General features: G+C 45.3%; 1 protein-coding gene across 1 annotated transcript in view; it reads left to right on the top strand.

Moving 5' to 3' along the window:
• Positions 1–12749, top strand: part of LOC309567678 (uncharacterized protein) — a 33090-nt gene that overhangs the window by 13545 nt on the left and 6796 nt on the right. The window lies entirely within an intron of this gene.

Below are 12749 nucleotides of genomic sequence, written 5' to 3'. Positions count from 1 at the left end.
GGCACAGCTGGGCCCCTCCCACAGCTCTGCTCTCTTTCCTTGTGCAGGGTGATTGGTCTTGTCTCCGCCCCCTCCTGTAGTTCTCTGCAGGCAGCCTGTAGTGGGTGGGGGTCTGATGGGCCCCTCCCACAGCTCTGCTCTCTCTTTCCTTGTCCAGGGGGATTGGTCTTGTCTCCGCCCCCTCCTGTAGTTCTCTGCAGGCAGCCTGTAGTGGGTGGAGTCTGATGGGCCCCTCCTACAGCTCTGCTCTCTTTCCTTGTGCAGGGTGATTAGTCTTGTCTCCGCCCCCTCCTGTAGTTCTCTGCAGGCAGCCTGTAGTGGGTGGGGTCTGATGGGCCCCTCCTACAGCTCTGCTCTCTTTCCTTGTGCAGGGTGATTGGTCTTGTCTCTGCCCCCTCCTGTAGTTCGCTGCAGACAGTCTGTAGTGGGTGGGGTCTGATGGGCCCCTCCCACAGCTCTGCTCTCTTTCCTTGTGCAGGGTGATTAGTCTAGTCTTGTCTCCACCCCTCCTGTAGTTCTCTGCAGGCAACCTGTAGTGGGTGGAGCCTGCTGGGCCCCTCCCACAGCTCTGCTCTCTTTCCTTGTGGAGGGTGATTGGTCTTGTCTCCGCCCCCTCCTGTAGTTCTCTGCAGGCAGCCTGTAGTGGGTGGGGTCTGATGGGTCCCTCCCACGGCTCTGCTCCCTCTCTCTCTCTCTCTTTCCTTGTGCAGGGTGTTTGGTCTTATCTCTGCCCCCTCCTGTCGTTCGCTGCATGCAGCCTGTAGTGGGTGGGGGTCTGATGAGCCCCTCCCACATCTCTGCTCTTTACTTGTGCAGGGTGTTTGGTCTTATCTCCGCCCCCTCCTGTAGTTCTCTGCAGGCAGCCTGTAGTGGGTGGAGTCTGCTGGGCCCCTCCCATATCTCTGCTCTTTCCTTGTGCAAGGTGATTGGTCTTGTCTCTGCCCCCTCCTGTAGTTTTTGCAGGTAACCTGTAGTGGGTGGGGTCTGATGGGTCCCTCCCACAGCTCTGCTCTCTCTCTTTCCTTGTGCAGGATGATTGGTCTTGTCTCCGCCCCCTCCTGTAGTTCGCTGCATGCAGCCTGTAGTGGGTGGGGGTCTGATGGGCCCCTCCCACATCTCTGCTCTTTCCTTGTGCAGGGCAATTTGTCTTGTCTCCGCCCTCCTGTAGTTTTTTTCAGGCAACCTGTAGTGGGTGGAGTCTGATGGGCCCCTCCCACATCTTAGCTCGCTTTCCTTGTGCAGGGTGATTTGTCTTGTCTCCGACCCTCCTCCTGTAGTTTTTTTCAGGCAACCTGTAGTGGGTGGAGTCTGATTCGCTTTCCTTGTGCAGGGTGATTAGTCTTGTCTCCGCCGCAGCCTGTAGTGGGTGGAGTCTGCTGGGCCCCTCCCACAGCGCTGCCCTTTCTTTGTGCAGGGTGATTGGTCTTGTCTCTGCCCCCTCCTGTCGTTTTTCGCAGACAACCTGTAGTGGATGGAGCCTGCTGGGCCCCTCCCACAGGTCTACTCTCCCTCCGCACATGCTATGTACAGCACAGTGATGATGTCACTGCTGCTTTTACAAGGTAATATCTGGATTTGCAAAGGCATTGGGTGCACACAAACTGGATTTATATCCTTTGTGGCTTATGTGGAATATATTTAAATGAAGACATTTGTGCCCGGAGTTCGGCTTTAACTGAAAACGCACAGTACGTCCTTTCCATCCCGTTTTTTTTGGGAAAGCTTTCAAAGCCCATTCTCTGCTGCTTGTCAGGCAGAAGCCAAATCTGCATAAAACACAAATACATGTGTCACAATATCGCCTACAACCCACCAACATTATACACTGCCGGCCAGTAACTACTGTACTGGAACCGAGCGCTGTCACTCACAGCGTGATGACTCCATTATAGACCTGCAAATCAATACCCTTGTGTGTGAATGTGGTCTTCATTAGGTCCGGGGTGAGACAGCAATGAATGGCTCTACCACTCTTTAATATTCCATTTTAAGCCCGGCGCAGCTGAACGGGGCCGCCTGACATCGCACTGATCATGGTTTTTACAATAACAAAGAAAAGGCCGATTGGCTGGAATTCCTCGTAGGATCCGATCTGTTTGGTAACTAATCGCTTTATAAAATATTGACGTGTTTTGTGGCTGTGCCGATCATTTTTATTACTGCTTAGTAAGGGCCCATTCACACTTGTGAGCGCGTTTTTGGCACCTTGACAAGTGCTGCATTCATCATACCCATTAACCACTTCAGCCCCGGAAGATTTTACCCCCTTCCTGACCAGGGCCTATTTTGCGATTCGGCACTGCATGACTTTAACGGACAATTGCGCGGTCGTGCGACGCTGTACCTAAACGTACCTACATATATATATATATATACAGTGGGTACGGAAAGTATTCAGACCCCCTTAAATTTTTCACTCTTTGTTATATTGCAGCCATTTGCTAAAATCATTTAAGTTCATTCGTCTTCCTCATGAATGTACACATAGCACCCCATACTGACAGAAAAACACAGAATTGTTGACATTGTTGCAGATTTATTAAAAAAGAAAAACTGAAATATCACATGGTCCTAAGTATTCAGACCCTTTGCTGTGACACTCATATATTTAACTCAGGTGCTTTCCATTTCTTCTGATCATCCTTGAGATGGTTCTACACCTTCATTTGAGTCCAGCTGTGTTTGATTATACTGATTGGACTTGATTAGGAAAGCCACACACCCGTCTATATAAGACCTTCCAGATCACAATGCATGTCAGAGCAAATGAGAATCATGAGGTCAAAGGAACTGCCTGAAGAGCTCAGAGACAGAATTGTGGCAAGGCACAGATCTGGCCAAGGTTACAAAAAGATTTCTGCTGCACTTAAGGTTCCTAAGAGCACAGTGGCCTCCATAATCCTCAAATGGAAGACGTTTGGGACGACCAGAACCCTTCCTAGAGCTGGCCGTCCGGCCAAACTGAGCTATCGGGGGAGAAGAGCCTTGGTGAGAGAGGTAAAGAAGAACCCAAAGATCACTGTGGCTGAGCTCCAGAGATGCAGTCAGGAGATGGGAGAAAGTTGTAGAAAGTCAACCATCACTGCAGCCCTCCACCAGTCGGGGCTTTATGGCAGAGTGGCCCGACGGAAGCCTCTCCTCAGTGTAAGACACATGAAAGCCCGCATGGAGTTTGCTAAAAAAACACCTGAAGGACTCCAAGATGGTGAGAAATAAGATTCTCTGGTCTGATGAGACCAAAATAGAACTTTTTGGCCTTAATTCTAAGCGGTATGTGTGGAGAAAACCAGGCACTGCTCATCACCTGTCCAATACAGTCCCAACAGTGAAGCATGGTGGTGGCAGCATCATGCTGTGGGGGTGTTTTTCAGCTGCAGGGACAGGACGACTGGTTGCAATCGAGGGAAAGATGAATGCGGCCAAGTACAGGGATATCCTGGACAAAAACCTTCTCCAGAGTGCTCTGGACCTCAGACTGGGCCGAAGGTTTACCTTCCAACAAGACAATGACCCTAAGCACACAGCTAAAATAACGAAGGAGTGGCTTCACAACAACTCCGTGACTGTTCTTGAATGGCCCAGCCAGAGCCCTGACTTAAACCCAATTGAGCATCTCTGGAGAGACCTAAAAATGGCTGTCCACCAACGTTTACCATCCAACCTGACAGAACTGGAGAGGATCTGCAAGGAGGAATGGCAGAGGATCCCCAAATCCAGGTGTGAAAGACTTGTTGCATCTTTCCCAAAAAGACTCCTGGCTGTATTAGATCAAAAGGGGGCTTCTACTAAATACTGAGCAAAGGGTCTGAATACTTAGGACCATGTGATATTTCAGTTTTTCTTTTTTAATAAATCTGCAACAATGTCAACAATTCTGTGTTTTTCTGTCAGTATGGGGTGCTATGTGTACATTCATGAGGAAGAAGAATCAACTTAAATGATTTTAGCAAATGGCTGCAATATAACAAAGAGTGAAAAATTTAAGGGGGTCTGAATACTTTCCGTACCCACTGTATAATATACACACACAACAAGGAGTGTATGCATCTTATTGCCCTAGTTGTGTTACAGGAGACAGTTACACTTAAAATTTCATTGTATTGATAAGGAAAAGTCCACATTTTTGTGGCCAGCTGGAATAATCTACGATGACTTTGCGATTGTTCAGAAATTCAGATTCATGACGCTCTGGCATTCCCATTCTTTGTATAAAATGTTCGACATGAATTATAATCCTTTTTTTTTTTTTATCGCTGAAAGTAAATCTAAACCAGGCAAATCTCCCCCTTTCTCTGCCTGCTGGTGGACATTTGTTAAATTCTAATGTTCTTCAACGATTCTTGTATTCTCTTCAGCCCCTCCTCTTTTTGATTTCTCCGTTATGTTTTATTGAAATTCAATAAAGTAATTTCTCTGGTTTTATAGCAGGAAAGACAAGCGAGGATCCTTGGGAGGATTCTTCTTGTTGGAATGGTAAGAGGTCAGAGTAATGGCTGTCATCTGTCAGGGCCGAAGCTGGCATTGCCGGAGCCATGGTAGAAAGGCCGATTTTGGGAAAGGGCACGTGGCCCGCAGCATGACGCATCCCTGCAATTAACAAGGCTTCTAAGTGCTCGTTCACACTAGCAGTTGTAGGGTGGTAAAACCTCATGGTCAGGCCGTTCTTTTACCACCCCCCAACTGCTACCCTTTTTACCTGCAGAGCCCAGGATGTGTACACATGCGCAGGCACAATTTGATTACTTCATGACCACAGCAGGAATTGTATCCCCCTGTCGCTTTCGGCAGGCTTAGCAAGTTAATGGGGGAGCCACCCTGCAAGAGTCCCGCAACCGTGTGCAGTGCACGGAGTTGCGGCACACAAGTGCGGGGTTCATGAGGTTAAAGCGGAGTTCCGGGCACAAAAACAATATTTTTTTTTTGTGCCCCTCCGCTAGGTACACCTCACCTGAAAAGGAATTGGATAGTTATTTATTTTTTTTTTGTTTACTTACCTTGTAATTGAAGATCGAAGATACTCACCTCAGAGTACTTCCTCCCTCGGAGCCGCGGCTCACCCCGTCACTTCCTTGATTCCTGGGGGCTGAACGTCATCGCTCCCAGGAATCAATGCGACGGCACCGGCCCCGCTCGTCATTTCCGGGCGACGCCGCATTCCCCTGCTAAACTGCTTCTGGGCATGCCCAGAAGCTGTTTAGGAATGCGGCGCCGCGCCGGAAGTGACGAGAGGGGCCGGTGCAGGCGCATTCTGGGACAAGAAGACGCGGAAGAAGACGCAGAAGAGGACCGCGCCGGCTTCAGCTGCCCACAAGAGAGATGGCAACGCTGTGGAAGAAATTTTATAAGTAAGTATTTCTTCTAAAAGGTAAGTGCGAACCGGGACATGTGGAATGTGCTAGCCCTGACTCTCCCGGGGGTATGTTTAGTAAAAAATGACCTCTGTGCCCGGAACTCCGCTTTAAAGCAGGCCTCCCCACTGCCTGTCAAATACTCAATCCGCATTCTAATCGCTTTTCAGAAAGCAAAGCTTGGGTGAGCCCTTAGGACTCCTTTACACTAGTGGCAGCTCTTGGCGCCCTTCTGAAAAGCGGCCCACTTTTAATCACTTTTCAAGGGCAGTTAACAGGTGGCTGGGGGGGGCAATAGATCGCCTTATTAATGCCTTTTTGAAAAGCTTGTACTACCATGTCTTATTCGTGTGCATTGCATACGGTTGCAGGGTAGCTGTGGCACAGAGAATGTGATGGGGGGATGGGTATAAATTTTGCCAGGTATCGCAGTCATTGCATGTGCACGACCCCATCCAGCCACTGTGATAAGTTAAAGCTAAATTCCAGGAATTCAGCTCCTTTGTAAAAAGTGAAGTCACACTATGAGTTAAGTCTAAGGAGGTGCATGGGCTTATCTCTATTATTTACATCTGACAGTGTTATTGCACTGCTGGAAGATGGCTATCGCTGTATTTCTGGGAGCCCAACGCTGATGCTTCAGGTCTAAGCATCTTCAACATTAGAGTCGGTGCAGCTGCTAAGCCCACCAATCCCCTCCTCCTGCCCATTCACAGCAACCTTTGTAATATTTGAACTCATTCACAAAATACAAAGACTTCTTTGAATGGACAGCAGTGGGGAGAAGCCGGCATAGCTGCTCTGTGTTCCTCTCGCTCTCCTCTGCCTGAGCCTCTATCTAGTGTTAGTGTATGCTTCGGCAGAGGCATAAACCTGTCGGATATAAATAATAGGGATATGTTGAGAAGATGTCATGCACCTCCCTGAACTTAACTCATAGTTTGGCTGAACTTTACAAAGTGGCTGAATTTCGCGAATTTAACTTCAGAGGGTTAAACCTTGGCTCAACCCCCATCTTTTTAGCAGTCCCTGTTTAATCACAGCAGGTCACATGACAGTAGTAAACAATGGGTGGCTTCCTTTCATGCCATTCATTGTGTACAACTGTATTGCTAGCTGTGATTGGTCAGTGTAATCACATGGTAAAGACAGAGCTAATCACAGCTAATCACAACAAAACCAACTGAGTCAGTTTCATTCAGTAAAATGCTTGCTTATAGCAATGTAATTCACTGCTATAAGCAATAATAATGTGTAAACAGAAAAAAAAATCCTGATAACTTCCTCAGAATAGTAGAATGTTACTATGGTGACAGTTACTCTGGTTACAGTGTGTTAAAAATTTAAAAAAAAAACACATAAATAAAAATTGTTTTTTTTGTACTGTCACCAGTCTGTGTCCCTGATGACCGTCACACCAATGACGGTATGTAAAAAAAAAAAAAAAAGTTGTAAACAGTTTTTTTAATTTCTTCATTTTTAAAAAAAAAATGATGACAAAAAATTACAAATTCAAAAATTAAACAATTAAAAAAAAAAAAACGCCACGCCTCTTAATAAATACCTTGGACTGTCTACTTTCCAAAAAGGGGTCATTTGTAGGGTATTTGTACTGTCCTGAGATTTTAGGGCCTCAAGAATTGGGATAGGCCGTCAGTACATCAGGATTGATCAATTTTCAGATATATACCATAGATTGTGGACTCTTTAACCACTTCCATACCGAGTCATGTAAAATGACGTCGGCAAAGTGGTTGTCTAGATCCGGGCCGCCGTCATATGACGTCGGCCCGTTCTAGCAGCCAGTGCGCGCCCCCGGCGGCGCGCAGCGGCGCGATCAGGGATGAGGCTCGTCCCTCGGACATAGCCCATCCCTGATCAAGGTAAACAGCCAATAGAAATTGGCTGTTTACCACGTGATCGGCTGTGTCAATCACAGCCGATCACATGAGCGGCTCCAGCACGAGCCGCTCGTTCTCTCTGCAATGCACGCCCCCGGGGGCGCGCAGAGCAGCGATCGGGGACGAGGCTCGTCCCTCGGACAGAGTCGATCCCCGATCTAGGTAAAGAGCCAATGAAATTGGCTCTTTACCACGTGACCGGCTGTGTCCAATCACAGCCGGTCACAAATGTCAACAGAGAACACGGTAACTAGCTGTCACCGTGTTCTCCTCCTCACACACTGATCCTGTGTGAGGAAGAGAGTGTGGTAACAGCTAGTTACCAATTACAGTGCACCCCAAACACACTGATTGCCCCCCCCCCCAATAAAGAGCACCTGTCACTAGCCCATCAAAGTACCCGAGTACCTGTCACCAGCCCATCAGGTACTCAGATGACAGGTACTTGGGTACTCTGATGACAGGTACTCTGATGACAGGTACTCGGGTACTCTGATGACAGGTACTCGGGTACTCTGATGACAGGTACTCGGGTACTCTGATGACGGGTACTCTGATGACGGGTACTCGGGTACTCTGATGACGGGTACTCGGGTACTCTGATGACAGGTACTCGGGTACTTTGATGACAGGTACTCAGGTACTCTGATGACGGATACTCTGATGACAGTTACTCGGGTACTCTGATGACAGTTACTCGGGTACTCTGATGACAGGTACTCGGGTACTCTGATGACAGGTACTCGGGTACTCTGATGACAGGTACTCGGGTACTCTGATGACAGGTACTCGGGTACTTTGAGTACCTGTCAACGGAGTACCTGTCATCAGAGTACCCATCAGAGTACCCGAGTACCTTCCACCTGCTCATCAGAGTACCTGACGCCTGAAGTACCCGAGTACTTGCCGCCTGCTCATCAGTACCCATCACTACTCATCAGTACTCATCAGTACCTATCACGTATCAGTACTGATCATCAGTACCCATCAGTACAGTATCACCTATCACCTATAGGTCAGTGAGTACTACTCATCAGTACCTATCACCTGCCTGTCACCTGCCCATCAGAGTACCCGAGTACCTGTCACCTGCCTATCGGAGTACCCGAGTACCTGCCACCTGCTCATCAGTACCAGAGTACCTGTCACCTGCCCAACAAAGTACCCGAGTACCTGTCACCCTTCATACAGCCACCATGTCCAAGTCCAAAAAGGTTTATATACGTCCTCCGTTTAAACCTAAATACCGGTGTTATGGCAGCAGATAGCTGCCATAACCCTGGTATTTTTTTAAACGGTGGACGGTTGGCTTTCCGATAAGGGTGGTCCCAGCGGCGGATTCGCCGTGGGATCACCCTTCCGGGATGGCGGAAGAGGCGCCCCCCCCTCCCGACGCGTTCCGGTCCTTTTCCCCGCTTACCGGACCCGCCGGCAGCGGGGAAAACAATCCGGTCCCGAATCCTCACAGACAGGATGTCGAGTGAGGGCAAGCTTGTCCTCACTTGACTCTATGGTCTTGGAGGACCGGAGCTACGGAAAATGTTGTTGCCTAGCAACCGGTTTAAAGGTCCTTTTTTTTTTTTTTTTTTTTTTTTTTTTTTTTTTTTCATTTTATATAATAATTTTTTTTTTTTTTTTTTTTCTATCTTTTAGTGTACTTGTGAGATCTGAGGACTTTATGACCCCAGATCTCACAAAAAAGAGGTCCTGTCGTGCCTATTTTTATTACGAGGAATATTTACATTTCTTTTAATAGAAATAAAAATGATCAATTTTTTTTTTTTTAAACGGTGTAAAAATAAAAAATAATAAATAAAATAAATAGTAAAAAAAAAAAAAAATTAAAGCGCCCTGTCCCCGTTAGCTCGCGCGCAGAAGCGAACGCATACAGAAACCCCGCCCACATATGTAAACGGTGTTCAAACCACACATGTGAGGTATCGCCGCAATCGTTAGAGCAAGGGGAATAATTTGAGCCCTAGACCTCCTCTGTAACTCAAAGATGGCAACCTGTAGAAATTTTTAAATTATCGCCTATGGAGATTTTTAAGTACCAAAGTTTGTCGCAATTTTGAAACATGACATGTTGGGTATCTATTTACTCGGCGTAACATTATCTTTCACATTATGGAAAAAAATTGGGCTAACTTTACTGGTTTCTTATTTTTTTATTAAAAAAAGTGAATTTTTTTCAAAAAAATTGCGTTTGGAAGACCGCTGCGCAAATACGGTGTGATAAAAAATATTGCAATAATCTCCATTTTATTCTCTAGGGTCTCTGCTAAAAAAAAATATATAATGTTTGGGGGTTCTAAGCAGTTTTCTAGCAAAACAACTGATTTTAGCTTGTAAACACCAAATGTCAAAAATAGGCCTAGGCAAGTGGCTAGGATGCATGATGATGCTCCTTGGATGTTAGGCCCCTCTATATGGCTAGGCTGTGAAAAAGTCTTACACATGTGGTATTGCCATACTCAGGAGGAGTGGCAGAATGTATTTTGGGGTGTCATTTTTGCTGTGTACATGCTATGTGTTAGGAATATCCTATAAATTGACAACTTTGTGTAAAAAAAAAAAAAGTTTTCATTTTCTTCCCACATTTTCCAAAAACCTGTGGAAAAAAATGATATGTTCAAACGACCCATAATGCCTCATAGAATATACGTTGGAGTGTTTGCTTTCCAAAATGGGGTCATTTTGTGGACTTTTCCATTGTATTGGTGCTCTAGGGCCTTGAAAAGTGTGATAGGTAGTAAGAAAGTTTTATGTGTATTTATGCTCCTAGAACGCCTGAATGTGCTTCTTGGACGTGGAGTCTCTTTTTGTGGCCAGGCTGTGTAAAAGTCTCACACATGTGGTATCACCATACTCGGAAGGAGTAGCAGAATGTATTTTTGGGTGTAATTTTTGCTGTGTACATGCTATGTGTTAGAAATAGCTTATAAATTGACAACTTTGTGGGGAAAAAAAAGAAAAAAAATTTTTTTTCTTCATTTTCCCAAGAATTGAGGGAAAAAATTACAACTTCAAAAAACTCACCATGCCTCTTACTAAATACCTTGGACTGTCTACTTTACAAAAAGGGGTCATTTGGTCGGTATTTGTACTGTCCTGACATTTCAGGGCCTCAAGAAAGGAGATAGGCAGTCAGTACATCTGGTGTGATCAATTTTCAGTAATTGGTACCATAGCTTCTAGACTCAATAACTTTCACACAGACTAAATAATATACACTAATTTGGGTTAATTTTACCAGAGACATGTAGCAGTATACATTTTGGCCCAAATGTATGAAGAAAAATTAATTTTTTGCAAAATTTTATAATTGAAACTAAAAAAAAGTGTTTTTTTTTCAAAATTTTTGCTCTTTTTTTGCATATATCACGAAAAAAAAAAAACCCCAGTTGTGTTCAAATACCACCAAAAGAAAGCTCTATTTGTGTGAAACAAATGATAAAAATTTTGTTTGGTTACAGTGTAGCATGACTGAGCAATTGTCATTCAAAGTGTGAGAGTGCTGAAAGCTGAAAATTGGTCTGGGCAGGAAGGGTGTCTAACTGCTCTGTATGGAAGCGGTTAACTTTCTTACAGACTAAATAATATACACTGATTTAGGTATTTTCACCAAAAAAATGTAGCAGAATACAATTTGGCCTTAATTTATGAAGAATAATTATTTATTTGCATAATTTTATAACCAAAAAAAAATAATTTTTTTTTTTTTTTTTCAAAAGTTTTAGCATTTTTTTCATTTATTTAGCAAAAACTTAAAGTGGTGATTAAATACCTGCAAAAGAAAGCTTTGATTGTGTGAACAATATTATAAATATTTGGGTACAGTGTTGCATGACCGCGCAGTTGTCATTCAAAGCATGACAGGGCAGAAAGCTGAAAATTGGCCTGGGCAGAAAGGGGGTAAAAGTGCCCAGTAGTGAAGTGGTTAATACATTATTTAACACCTTAAGACCGCCCGCCGCAGGCTGCCTTTCCTGCGAGAACTGACGTAGCCCTACGTTGGTCACGTGCGTAGTGCTGAGGAGCGAGTACGTGCCACCACCGGCGAGCCCCCGCCCCCACTAGGCAGCGGGAATGCCGATGCACGGGGCCAGCCACCGCGATTGCCGCCAGGCACCCGCTGAGAGAGAAGGGCGGTCTGCTGTTATAAACACAGCTGACTGTTCTTCTCTCTAAAATGATCGAAGTGCCTGTGATCCTTCTATATAGGAACACAGGTCTCTCTGATCATTTCACAAGCCTCACCCCATACAGTTAGGAAACACCCCCTAGGCTCACACTTAACCCTTTGATCACCCCTGGGTTAACCCCTTCACTGCCAGTGTCATTATTACAGTAACAGTGCATATTTTTAGCACTGATTACTGTAGTAATCTCATTGATCCCCCCCAAAAATGTCAGGTGTCCGATCTGTCCGCCGCAATGTCGCAAAAAAAAAAATTACAAATCTTTCCCCTGGTTTGTAGTAGGGATCGACAGATTTATCGGCAACACCAATATATCGGGTGCCAATATGCACTTTCCCCGATATAGCTGTCGTGGCCTTTTAATTTGCCGATATTTCGGGAAAGTGCTGTACTGGAGTGATGCCTGCAGCTAGAGACATCACTCCGGTACCGGAGTCCATAGCCGACGGTCGGCTGTCTTGTAATGACAACCGATGTGGCTGAGAAGCCGCTCGGCTGTCATTACAAGGAGCGGGAAGGGACATCCCCCCCCCCCCCCTCCCGCCGCCTTCAACAGAGACCCGGGCTTCCTACCTCCACTGCCACCGAAGAGAAGACGCGATCAAAGCCGCATTCGGCTCTGATCGGGTCTCCATGTAAAAAACCCAGAAGTGATGTCATGACATCACTTCCGGGTACTGTCTGGCGCCAAATTAAAAAAACTGACCGCATTCAAAACAGCCAAACTTGGCGTTTTGAATGCTTTTCAGTGCCGAGGAGGGGTTTGGGGTCTTTTAATACAAAAAAAAAAAAAATTTTAATGTCCGAAAATATCGGCTGATACCGATATCCGATGACCAAAATATTGGTATTAAAAAAACCATATCAGTCGATCACTAGTTTGTAGACGCAATAACGTTTGCGACAACCAATCAAAATACGCTTATTGCAATATTTTTTTTACCAAAAATAAAATATGTAGCCGAATACAAATTTGGCCTAAAAGGATTAAAAATTTAGATTTTTACATTTTTTTTTTTTTTGGGGAATGTTATATAGCAGAATGCGGAAACTATTGTTTTTTTTCAGAAATGACGCTTTTTTTTGTTTATAGCGCAAAAAATAAAAATCGCACAGGTGATCAAATACCACCAAAAGAAAGCTCTGTTTGTGGGGAAAAAAGGACATCAATTTTATTTAGGTATTTCGTATGACCGTGCAATTTTCCGTTAAAGTAACGCAGTGCCGAATCGCAAAAAATGGCCTGGTCATTAAGGGGGGAAATCTTCCCGATACAGAAGTGGTCAAATGTGATTTTT

This window comes from Pelophylax lessonae (genome assembly GCF_965119305.1).
Source record: "Pelophylax lessonae genome assembly, chromosome: 12".
NCBI lineage: Eukaryota > Metazoa > Chordata > Amphibia > Anura > Ranidae > Pelophylax > Pelophylax lessonae.
Note: the sequence above shows the minus strand (reverse complement) of the source record. Positions and strands in the feature narration are given on the sequence as shown.